Source organism: Oratosquilla oratoria, chromosome 1 (genome assembly GCF_046742065.1).
Source record: "Oratosquilla oratoria isolate Oo_2021 chromosome 1, ASM4674206v1, whole genome shotgun sequence".
In the NCBI taxonomy this organism is placed as follows: Eukaryota; Metazoa; Arthropoda; class Malacostraca; order Stomatopoda; family Squillidae; genus Oratosquilla; species Oratosquilla oratoria.
This window is the reverse complement of record NC_134777.1, coordinates 24128762-24141344: the sequence shown is the minus strand read 5'-3', so window position 1 is coordinate 24141344 and position 12583 is coordinate 24128762.

The window sequence follows — 12583 nt, the reverse complement described above, 5'->3', positions numbered from 1 at the left end:
GACAAGACATTTTCTTCTGGCTAGCGTCAATCATATTCAGCTGAGGGGACTGCCACCGAACTGAAGAGTCTAAAATTAACCTTCCCTAAATCCTTCAACAAGTGACGTCCTGTACATAATTTAATCAGGCTAACGCCAATCGTCGTCGAGTCTCAGTGGGACATCAGAACAACACAAAGATTTATTTGAAGCTATGAGTTAATCATAGAGAAGCAGTATATTTTATTCAGCTTGTGATACGGTGTCCCACTGGGTGAGACCAGACGGTTCTATTCACCTATGAGACCACCATCCACGAAGATATTAATTGAAACATAAAAAAAACATTCAATTCAATAAATAAATAAATAACACAGCAGTTCCAGAGATGGTACCAAAAGGAGAAGGATATCAATCAAAACATACACAAACATTCAATTCAATAAATAAACAAATAACACATCAGTTCCAGAGATGGTACCAAAAGGAGAAGGATATCAATCAAAACATACACAAACATTCAATTCAATAAATAAACAAATAACACATCAGTTCCAGAGATGGTACCAAAAGGAGAAGAATATTAATTGAAACATAAACAAACATTCAATTCAATAAATAAATAAATAACACAGCAGTTCTAGAGATGGTACCAAAAGGAGAAGGATATTAATTGAAACATAAACAAACATCTAATTCAATAAATAAATAGATAACACAACAGTTCCAGAGACGGTACCAAAAGAGAAGGATATTAATTGAAACATAAACAAACATTCAATTCAATAAATAAATAACACAGCAGTTCTAGAGATGGTACCAAAAGGAGAAGGATATTAATTGAAACATAAACAAACATCTAATTCAATAAATAAATAGATAACACAACAGTTCCAGAGACGGTACCAAAAGGAGAAGGATATTAATTGAAACATAAACAAACATTTAATTCAATAAATAAATAAATAACACAGCAGTTCCAGAGATGGTACCAAAAGGAGAAGAATATTAATTGCAACATAAATAAACATTTAATTTAATAAATAAATAAATGACACAGCAGTTCCAGAGATGGTACCAAAAGGAGAAGGATATTAATTGAAACATAAACAAACATTTAATTCAATAAATAAATAAATAACACATTAGTTCCAGAGATGGTACCAAAAGGAGAAGGATGTTAATTGAAACATAAACAAACATTTAATTCAATAAATAAATAAATAACACATCAATTCCAGAGATGGTACCAAAAGGAGAAGTCGTTAAAGCAGCGGAACTTGCAGAGCAAGAGTCTGCACGAAGAGCCACGAAGAACAAGTGAGTTCGGGTGTCACTCTTGCATTCCTTCTAACCCGTTGGTTCTCAACACGTTTCCTCGTATACCCCATACTTATGTAGTGCTGTTCTTTAGTCTACCGGAAACCACCTCATCGCTAAACCTGATCGTTGTGCATCCACTAACAACCACTAGTTTCAGGATTGTGGCTCCACTTGTGAAGCTCTATGGGCCCCCAATGGGTTACGGACCCCTGGTTAAGAACCACTGTAATCTAACCCGTTGGTAGGGGACTAAAAACGTGAAGCTGGTGTATACTCATCCTGTGTCGCCAAGCGATTCTATTCAGCTAGTGGGAACGCTCTCGTTGCTCCCAATCGGAAGTGACGTCATCTTGAACAACTCTCGTTTCTCTTTAGGGAGTCCACTTTGGCTGAGAGAAGTAATGAGTAATGGTTATAAACTGGACAAATTTAGATTTAAAAAGGAAATAGGCAAGAATTGGTTTACTAATAGGGTGGTCGATGAATGGAATAAATTCAGTAACCATGTAGTAAGCGCTGAAACTATCAGTTGTTTTAAAAAACGATTAGACAACTTTATGGATGGGGATGACAGGTGGTGATGGATACGGAGCTGCCTAGTGTAGGCCGTATGGTCTCTTGCAGTCTCCTTTATTCTTATGTTCTTATGTCTTCACGGTTTCCTGTCACAAACGTCCCGTCGCGTATAATCGCCTTATGGATCTATTCTGCCTGTCGCCGAGTGAATTTATTAGGCTGAACCCCTCCTCACTACTCAGAATTAGAATGAATTAGTTTAACGAGATGAACTGAATTACCATTCTACAGCTACAGTAGCCCCTCACTCATCCCCAGTCTCATTTCTCCTCTGCTGCTGTCTGCCTTCCCAAATTCCCGCCTCCCTCTCGTTCTCTCATACCACTCTCTCTTTTCACTTTTTATCTATTCCCCCCTCTCTCTCTCTCTCTCTGTCTCATTGTCTTTAATCCCCCTCCATCTCTTTATCTACAACAACAACAACCCCTCCTCTCTCTCTCTCTCTCTCTCTCTCTCTCTCTCTCTCTCTCTCTCTCTCTCTCTCTCTCTCTCCCGTTTCACTCTGTTTACTTATTCCACTCTCTCTCTCTACTCCTCCTCTCTCTCTTCCATTCTGTCTCTCCACTCCTCTCTTCCGCGAATCCTGTCAGCATCCAAGAGCTCCCGCCCCTCACGTCACCCTTCTACTTGGTCCTATCACTTCTGCTGTTCCTCCCCTCCCCCACCCATCCTCTTCTCTCGATTCGTCTCTCTTCCACCCTTTTCCGCCTCTTCCCGCCCCTCCACTCCACCCCTCCCCGCCTCTCCACTCCTCTACCCGCCTTTTCCTGGTCCTCTCTCCACCCAGACCGACCTCCACCTCCACCACCTCCACCGCATTCGAGTCTCGAGCGAGGAACAGACAGAGGTCACGTCAGGGTTGGTTTTCGTTGAACTCAAGTGACGCACATTCCTTCCTTCATTCATTCATTCGGGTCCTCTATTTTGAGGTTTGGTCCTGACGCCTTCGTTGTAGGACACCGACGTGAATAAACACTTCCGGTCTTTACCCAATATGTTAACTAAGACCCGCTTATCGACCATTCTGGGGGTGTCTGTTGGGTAACACGCCAACGCTTTATCTACTTGTTATGCAACAAGTCACTTCGCTTGCCTGGGTGTCCATTCATTCGGGTCTTCGTTACTTCAGTCGTCTACTCGTCTCCCTAGACGGTTACTCTGCACTAATCTCGCCCACCTCCTCATAGTTTCACTCTTCTTTCTTCCACTTCCTTCGTCTCTTCGATATTTTAGTCAACTCTGCCCTTTACTCATCAACTTTGCCCTTCACACGTCAACTCTGTGGTTCACTCGTCGAATATGCACTTGACTCATCAACTCTGCACTTCACTCGCACTCTGCATTTCACTCGTCAACTTTGCCCTTCACACGTCAACTCTGGGCTTCACTCGTCGAATCTACACTTCACTCATCAACTCTGCACTTCACTCGTACTCTGCATTTCACTCGTCAACTTTGCCCTTCACACGTCAATTTTGTGATTCACTTGTCGACTCTGCACTTCACTCGTCGACTCTCCCCTTTACTCGTCGACTCTGCCCTTCACTCGTCGACTCTGTCCTTTACACGTCAACTTTGTGATTCACTCGTCGACTCTGCATTTCACTCGTCAACTTTGTCCTTCACACATTAACTTTGTGCTTCATTCGTGGACTCTGCACTTAACTCGTCGACTCAGTACTTCACTCATCGACTCTGCACTTCACTCATCGACTCTGCATTTCACTCGTCGACTCTGCACTTCACTCGTTGATTCTGCACTTCATTAATATCGACTCTGCACTTCACTCGTCGACTCTGCATTTCACTCGTCGATTTTGCACTTCACTCATCGACTCTGCACTTCACTCGTAGACTCTACCCTTCATTCGTCGACTCTGTCCTTCACTCGTCGACTCTGCACTTCACTCGTCATCCCTTCACTTCACTCTTCAGATCTGCACTTCACTTGCTTATTCATTTCTATTCTATATGTTATACTTCATATCTCATCATTTCCTCGTTTATTCGTCTCAACTCCATTCGTCTACTTGCTAATTCACTCGCTATAGCCTCATTTCTCTTCATCTCACTTCACTTGGCTTCCACTCACTTCACTTTATTCCATTTCACTTCAGCAATATTGAAGAGCGACTTCACAGATACGTCACTTCACTAATCCACCAGTCACTTCATTAGTTTACACGTCATATCATTACTTCACTAGTGTACACGTCACTTCACTCTTGTATACGTGACTTCAGTAATGTACACGTCACTTCATTAGTGTACAAATCACTTCACTAGTGTACACGTCACTTCACTAGTGTAAACGTCATTTTACTAGTGTACATGTTACTACACTAGGGTGCAAATAATTTCACAAGTGTACACGTCACTTCACAAATGTAAACGTCATTTTACTAGTGTACACGTCACTTCACTTGTGTACAAGTCATTTCACATGTGTACACTTCAGTAGTGTATACGTCATTTTATTACTGTACACATTACTTCATTTATCTACACTTAACTAACTTCACTAACCTCCACATCACTTCAGCACTGTGAACACGCTACTTTAAACATCATAAAAAGTTATCTATTTCTCCATTCACGTATTCACTGATCTCGTTTTGCATTTATTTATACAAAACTTTTTGTAACAAGCTTCGAAAACCTTTCCTTAAGAGGATTGTCACGCCAATCAGAAACTTTGGTTACCTTAAGAACTACAAAAGTTCAGTATCTTAAAAACTCAAATTGTACACTTTTGCCGGGATCAAGTCAAACGATTTTTACTACAATATTTTTTCAGTAAAACCTGTTGGCTTTTAAGATCTCAGTCCTTGTAATAGCCAGTCCACAATTTCGTCTCTTGAATGCATTGTAGTTTAACCATCACATTATCAATCATCTTATAACTGTTTATGCATTCGTTACGCCCCGCCATACCCGCCCCCCCAAAAAAAAACTACTAATTTCTAATACCGTCAAACTTCGAGATATAACGGATCTGTCCTGTATTTTCATCGGATATAACGTACCCTCGGTTATAACGGATCTTCGAATATAACGACAGACCTCTGTCCCCCATATCGTCCGTTATATCAACGGTTTACTGTACTCTTCGTAAGCTACTAAGGATAAGCTATTTCATGTAGTGTGGGTGAGGATTCAGTATCATAAATTGAGAGGCAATTTGATCAAATACGTTTTTGTGTAGACTAAATAGATAAACAAATATACAAATAAAAAACATAATCACACAATAATACTTCTACCATTTCTTTCGGCCAGGTTCATAATCGTATATTTATTACTTTTAATGTCTCTCTTCCCTCTGCTTATTAATTCACGCCAAGAAAATTAATTCATAATTATCAATCTGGAACTTCATTCATTATAGCGGTATTTCTGATTTATTCACAATGCATGCGGGCAGCTAATCTCCTTCAATACAGTCCCGCACTGTACAGATCAACTTGTGGCAAGCGCCATACGATTTTTTTCAGTTGATGGGTGGATCCCAGGTGGACTGGGGTCTAGATCAGATGAGAGCCCCCTCAGGCTCGGGTCCCGCCCATTATTTGAATGATGAATTCCTTTAGGAAGGCTACAAGAATTGTAGAATGTGTTAGTGTGTTTAAAGAGGTCATTATTATTTTCGTTTATTTATTTCTTCTTATCATTACTACCAACATTATTATTATTATCATTATATTATTATTATTATTATTATTATTATTATTATTATTATTATTATATCATATTATTATTATTATTATTATTATTATTATCATATCATATTATTATTATTATTATTATTATTATTTCTATCTTAATCCTCTTATTTCGCCTCGTCGAGCAAATTTTCTTCAACCACTCTTTATCATTAATTTAATCCCGTCAACATTTTAGAAAAATAAAGTCTTTTTCTTATCGCTTTGTCGCTAATTTCTCTTATCGGACAACGAACTCTTCTTGAGACATAGTACATATTGTACATCACGACTGCCGCATCCGTTCGCCAGCCTCTTCAGCCCAACGCATGTACTCTTATACACATTCCCTCACAGAAGTTCCGTCCGAGCCCAACAGATGGCGTTGATAGATATAACCCATTCTGCGTGTTTATTCGACTTAATAATTTCTATGTTTTCACTGTAATTCTAGTTTATACCAGTACATTAATTCGCTGAATTAAAGTATATGAAAATCAACGCATCTACAGTACTGACACTTGACAGGACTTGTTGTAATGACTGTGTATAATGAAGTTGCCTGAAAGAGAAAATCCAGGTGCAATATTGTCCCCAAGGATAGAAGCGCTGGTTAGTGCTGCCACAATACCAATACCTCCATAAACTCCTTACATACCACACGTCACCTCTCCTTTTATTCTGACTGCCACCAATAACTCACTCGCATAAAGTGTATCAGATTTGATACGTTTCAAGATTTAGTTCCGGCTGGCATCAGGCGACTTTATTCAGCTGGGAAGAGTCTTCTGGCCCGGCACCCACTCGGTAGTGATGAGGTTCAATCCTTCAACCCCGCGGTCCAACCTATTGTTACAGTAAACGCAAAATTACCTATTAATTCTTCATCAATTGTGGTAGACCGCAGCTACAACGGGGTCTCGATCAACAAAGGCCGCATTCAACGCTGAGGTTCACTCTAGATGCGATTACCACACAGAAGACTAAGAACACATTCTAAACTACCCTACTCTTGTCTCACCCAGACAACACAAATAATTTTTCTTTGTGGGATTTATGGGTTAATCTGGTGGCCCGTGGCCGGTTACCCGAGGTCGCGGGTCTCCCGCGAGAGAGACTTGGGGCAACGGATTCCCCGACTGAATAAAATCGTCTGCCGTTCGTCAGGATAAAGGATTTGTTGCGCGTCAAACTAATGAAGAGATTAATGAGGTGATGATGAGATTTTACCGTGAGGTTGGCTGCGAGCTGCAATCCTTCATTACGAGACTTCTTAACTACTCGCCAGATACGTTAACTTGTTGCCTGACTTTAATAAGGGGGTCTTCTGCTCCACCCGGACAAGTTCCCGGACATGCAGAGGCTCATCATCACCCAGACTTCCGTGTCCCGAAAATCACCCGGCAAGACACGGGGGGGCATATTTCCCAACTTCAAGCCACCTCCCCCCCCCCCGGACATAATTGCATCGTGAATATACTTCCGGGCTACCAAGAACCTGGGTTCCCGATAGACATCGACCGTATGACATAACTTCCTGTTTTCTGTTCCCGGACATTCTTGAACAAAGGTCTTCCTGCACACCATGAACCCTATTTCTTTTCATTAAGTCCAACTTAATCTCAATCCGCTTAAAATATATCAATCAATACTTGAGCTCAGTATCTCAAGGTCATAGGACTCCTCTTGGAACATCTCCCTCAGCCCCATCCACTCCTGAAAAGATATCACTGACTGAATAATTCGACCGAGTTCCATTAGTTAATCATTACAAATTCCTTTGAACCTAAAGATATCTTTTCACCTTTTGGACACATCCTGGATGCATAGACTCACAGTCCGGATACTTGGAAGGAAACTTTCCAAAACCTCTCATTACGTAGAATTATACTGAACGTGCTGATGTCAATAAATAACACATGTTTTATGCACACTGAATTGCCATTGTGATGAGGTAGTGAGGCTGCACCGTCTCTCAGGGGATAGGCAGTGATCCTGCAGTGGACTAAAGGCTGAACACAACGCACTCAACCCATCCTCTAGCTTACAGTCTGCTCCTAGACGTCTCACCCTTTCGGCTTCGGTACTGTGTCTTCTTCCCCTCCCCTCCTTCCCCTTCTTTTCATAAGCACCACAAAATAAGAAAACACTTTCACGAAGGTGTGTGTGTGGGGGGGGGGGAGGAAAGACATCCATCAACCAATCAACCCATCAATCAACAGATAAACAACAAACACTGACTGCAAAGCGTAAGTGCATTCTTTGTACTGACTTGTGCGACGTTGCCGTCACAATAACAAAACGCTAGAAAAAGCTTCCTCTCCCCTACTACCACTCCCCTCCTCTCCCGCCACCCTATCCGCCCTACTTTCATTCATTGGAACCCGCGAATCTCTTTCATTGGATACTCCCAGTTGGCCGACTTATTTCTGCACCATCCCCCAACCCTTCTCCTTCCCCGCCATGAATACGACTCCCACTACCTCATACTCCCTTCCCCTCAACTCCTCCCCCACCCACTCCTCAGCAACCAGCTTTACCCTTCCCTCGTCCCTACCCATCACTTCCCCCTCCACTAATACTCTTCCTTCTCGCTTTGTCTCTTCCTCGTCCTCCTCCTCCTCTCTCTTTTTTCTCTCTTCACCCATCTCCTCCTCTCTTCTCCCCACTCTCACTTGCACTCTCCTCCCAGCTCTTTCTCCTCTTCCTCACCCTCTTCCTTCTCGCTTTATCTTTTCCTCGTCTTCCTCCTCTCTATTTTTCCCCTCTTCACCCATCTCCTCCTCTCTTCTTCCTCTCCACTCCCACTTATCATCTCCTCACACCTCTTTCTCCTGTTCCTCACCCTCTTCCTTCTCGCTTTATCTCTTCCTCGTCCTCCTCCCGCTCTCTATTTTTCCCCTCTTCACCCATCTCCTCCTCTCTTCTTCCTCCCTACTCCCACTTGTCATCTCCTCCCACCTCTTTCTCCTCTTTCTCACCCTCTTCCTTCTCGCTTTATCTCTTCCTCGTCCTCCTCCCGCTCTCTCTTTTTCCCCTCTTCACCCATCTCCTCCTCTCTTCTTCCTCCCCACTCTTTCTCCTCTTCCTCACCCTCTTCCTTCTACTACTCTTTCTCCTTCTACTCCCACCTTACACCGCAACCGGTCCTTCTTTATCTCCTAACGCCATGAAATACTCATAATTGTTAGATAAATATAAAGAACGCAGCAATACTGAAAACAAAATCAAACGTGAAAAGATTCTTAAAACACACAGTGGTATGTTTCAACATCAAAAGTAACAATGGAGAGAAATTGAAATATTATAACGTTACTTCATATTTCCTCGTTCATACTTCACTATTCTTCTTTACGATTGTATTTGTGGAACATGAACTATTCATATGGCTATGAATTGATAAAACAGTGATACATAATATATGGATAAGACAAACGAAGAGGTAACAATGAATATTGATAATAGAAGGTGAGGAAAATATTATGGTCAATTGTATCAAGATGTTGTGTTCTTGTTCTGTCCAGGCGAACAAACTATGGACTGCAATGAATGAATGAATGAATGAATAAATGAATGAATGTACATGTGTATTATGCCTTGGGTAAAAATGAAGTGCGCGTGTGTGTGTTTCTATATATGTATATACCCGGTATATACACACACACACATATATATATATATATATATATATATATATATATATATACATATATACGTATACATATATTTATATATATATCTATAAATATACATACATATATACATACATATATATATATATATATATATATATATATATATAATATATATATGTACAACACTGAATGGGTCTCAGTGATTAGAGATACATTTTAACAACTACAATGCACTTTAATTCGAGTCCTGGGCAGTTCCACATTTAAATTTCAGCATGCTGGCCTTTGATGGCATTGTGGTTGTTAAAATGTATAGTATATATATATATATATATATATATATATATATATATATATGTATGTATGTATATATATATATATATAAATTGTCTAGGGACCGCTACATCCCAGAGAAGAAATGTAGAGCTGGCACAGTTGAACATGTTCGGTCTCTCGTTGTGTGAGAAGATTGGAGATTGAACAGAAGTCTGTTCAAGCAGTACGGAAGCGACGGCGGATTGGGACTCCCAGGAATTGAATAAAATCGCTTGCCGGCAGCCAGAAAAATATCTAAGAAGGATTTAGAGGAGAGGCCATAAGCAGAGTACGGGATCCAGTATCTTTAACGTTTCCACCTAGAGGTTATTTCTGAAGAAACCCCTCCTGGGCGAAACGTTAGATAGACTGGATCCTATACTCTTCTTTTTGGCATCTTTATATTCTTGTTGGAGTCGTTGCTGCTTTTTACATCATGTTAGACGGGTGACATCTTTTAAAGGTTAATAACCGGTGTTTCTCACTTTTGAGTCACAGAGGTGGTAAAGGAGAGATTTAAGAAAGGAAGTGTACTGGGTGGGTAATGAGTGCGCAATTTAAAGACTTAAAGTTTATATTTGGATACACACAAAATGACACAAACACAAATACGTGCACCCTCAGCAAGGCCGTCTTCGATACTGACGCCACGCTCCAATTTGCGCCAAAACAAAGGCGCGCATCGCATCTGCGATATACAACACAACCAAATCTTATACCTAATATAAATACATAATAAAATAATATGAATAATACAATAAATAACAAAACAACAAAATATAATTCTACACCACACCAACACATCAGTATGTAGGTGGCGGCACAGTAGGCTAGCATGTTACTTGCTTTTGATAGTTCGTTTGAGTAGAAATGATTTCGATTACAGTGTTCTACACTTCCGTAGGAACATCTCAACAATATGTCTAATATTATAATACACGTTTACCTTCATTTAGTTCGTCATTCAGCTTCTCGTTATATGACGCAAAAGTAATTTGACATTTGGAAATTCGAAAAACAAAAGATCGTAACAGAATTCGTTTCTACTCAAACGAGGCAGCAAAAGCAAGTAACATGCTAGCGAGAAATGCCCAGCGTGGCGTCACCTTAAGTTAAAAATGATAACGATATTCTTTGAGTGGAGACTGGTCCCCAATCATGAAAACAAGATGAGAGGCATTGGTCTGTGTGATGTCATTACGTCCCTGAAATAAAGTAGAATGATGATGAATAATGATAAAAAGGTTAAAAAGCGGTGGAAAGACTGAAGGATGAAAATGATAATGTCATTGAAGAGAGTAAAATAAAATAAAAAGTGGAAAGAAACGCAGTTGAAGCGTGGGTAAGGGTGGATGAGTGCGGATGGAAAGGAATAGATGGATGGAGGAGTATGCAAGAATGGGAGGGTGGGTGAGGATAGGAAGAGGGAGAGGATGAAAGGGAAGGTGATAGTGGAAGAGTGGGCGAGGGTGGAAGGGTGGGGAGTGGATGGGAGAACGAGCGAGAGGGCGAGGATGAACGGGAGGGTGATGGTGGAAGGGTGGGCGAGGGTGGAAGATGAGAGTGAGAGTAAACGGCTCCGAGGTTGAACGCGAATTGGTGGGTGAGCAAGAGAGGGCGAGTGACAAGTTCGGAAAAGATTTAAGTGGATGTCGTGGGGGGCGGGTGGCCTCGTGGGTGTGTGTGTGTGTGTGTGTGTGTGCGGGTGGAGGGTGGATGAAGTGGATATGGCCAGTTGGGGTATCGTAGACGTAGCACGCGGGAGTCGCTGTAGCATAAGATAGGAGATAAGCGTCGAGTATTGGTGCCACTGGCGGGTGTCTGAACGGTGGAGGTGGCACTGTAGACCCCGGCTGGTTGTGACACCATACGTCTGGCATTGTCCAAGCGTGTCCGGCACTCCTTGATGTCCCTGTCTGGTGGCACTGAACCTCAGACAAGTGGTGAGATGTGATCAAAGTAGAGAGGGGATGGAGGAGCGAGGAAGGGCTGGAAGGAGAGTAAGGGAGATAAAGCCACCAGGAAAGGACTACGGGGGAGAGTATATGAGATGGAGAAACCGTAACGATGTTAGGGGGAGATGGTACTGGAAAAGAAGCAAGTTATGGAAAGTATGAGAGAAATTCGCTAGTAACAGCGACATCAATCCGATCATTTTTATGACAGTCGCATGTAGGATTCGAACCCACTGCTTTCGGCCACCTTCACAGATCCTTAGCCCACTACACCAACAGAGACTGTTGGTGTGGTGGGCTAAGGCTCTGTGAAGGTGATCTTACGGGTGGCCGAAAGCAGTGGGTTCGAATCCTACATGCGACTGTCATAAAAATTATCGTTTTGGAAAGTAAGTAATGCTGGAGTGAGAACTAAGGGAATGTAAAAAGACAGAAGCAGGTATGAGAGAAGAGTCTAGGAGAAAAAGAGACAATCATAGGTCGGATCTTTCCTGTTATTTGATTTTGTTTATCTTAGGTTAGGTTAGGATAGGTTAGGATAGGGTTAGGTTAGGATAGGTTAGGTTAACCTAACCTAACCTATCCTAAGATAAACAAAATCAAAGACAACAGAAAAAAAAAAATAGTGGTGGGGCAATAACAGGAAAGTTCCCAAAGGTCATTGTCAGAGGGGCTACCAGGAAGAGAAAGCAAAAGTGTCGCAGGTTGATAAAGATAAGGATGAAAAGAAGTAATGGAGACGGGGAGACAGGGAGAGAGGGAGAGAGGGAGAAGGGAACAGAGAGAGAAAAATCGTTTGAGGGAGAGAGTATGCGAGGGAGAAAGGGAAGAGGGGGAGTGAAGAGGAGAGGAATGACGAAGAGGTGAAAGGAGAAAAAAAAAGAACGAGGGAGTATGGGAGGAAAGAGCAGGAGAAAGGATATGAAGAAGAGGCTAATATAAGATAATGGAAGACGAGGAATAGGAACAAGGTTAAGAGAAAGAGATAGGATACGAAGAAGAGGCTAATATGAGATAATGGAAGACGAGGAATAGGAACAAGGGGACAGTACGAGGACACAAGGAAAGAGGGAAAGTCGGGTGAAGAACTTGGAGAAAA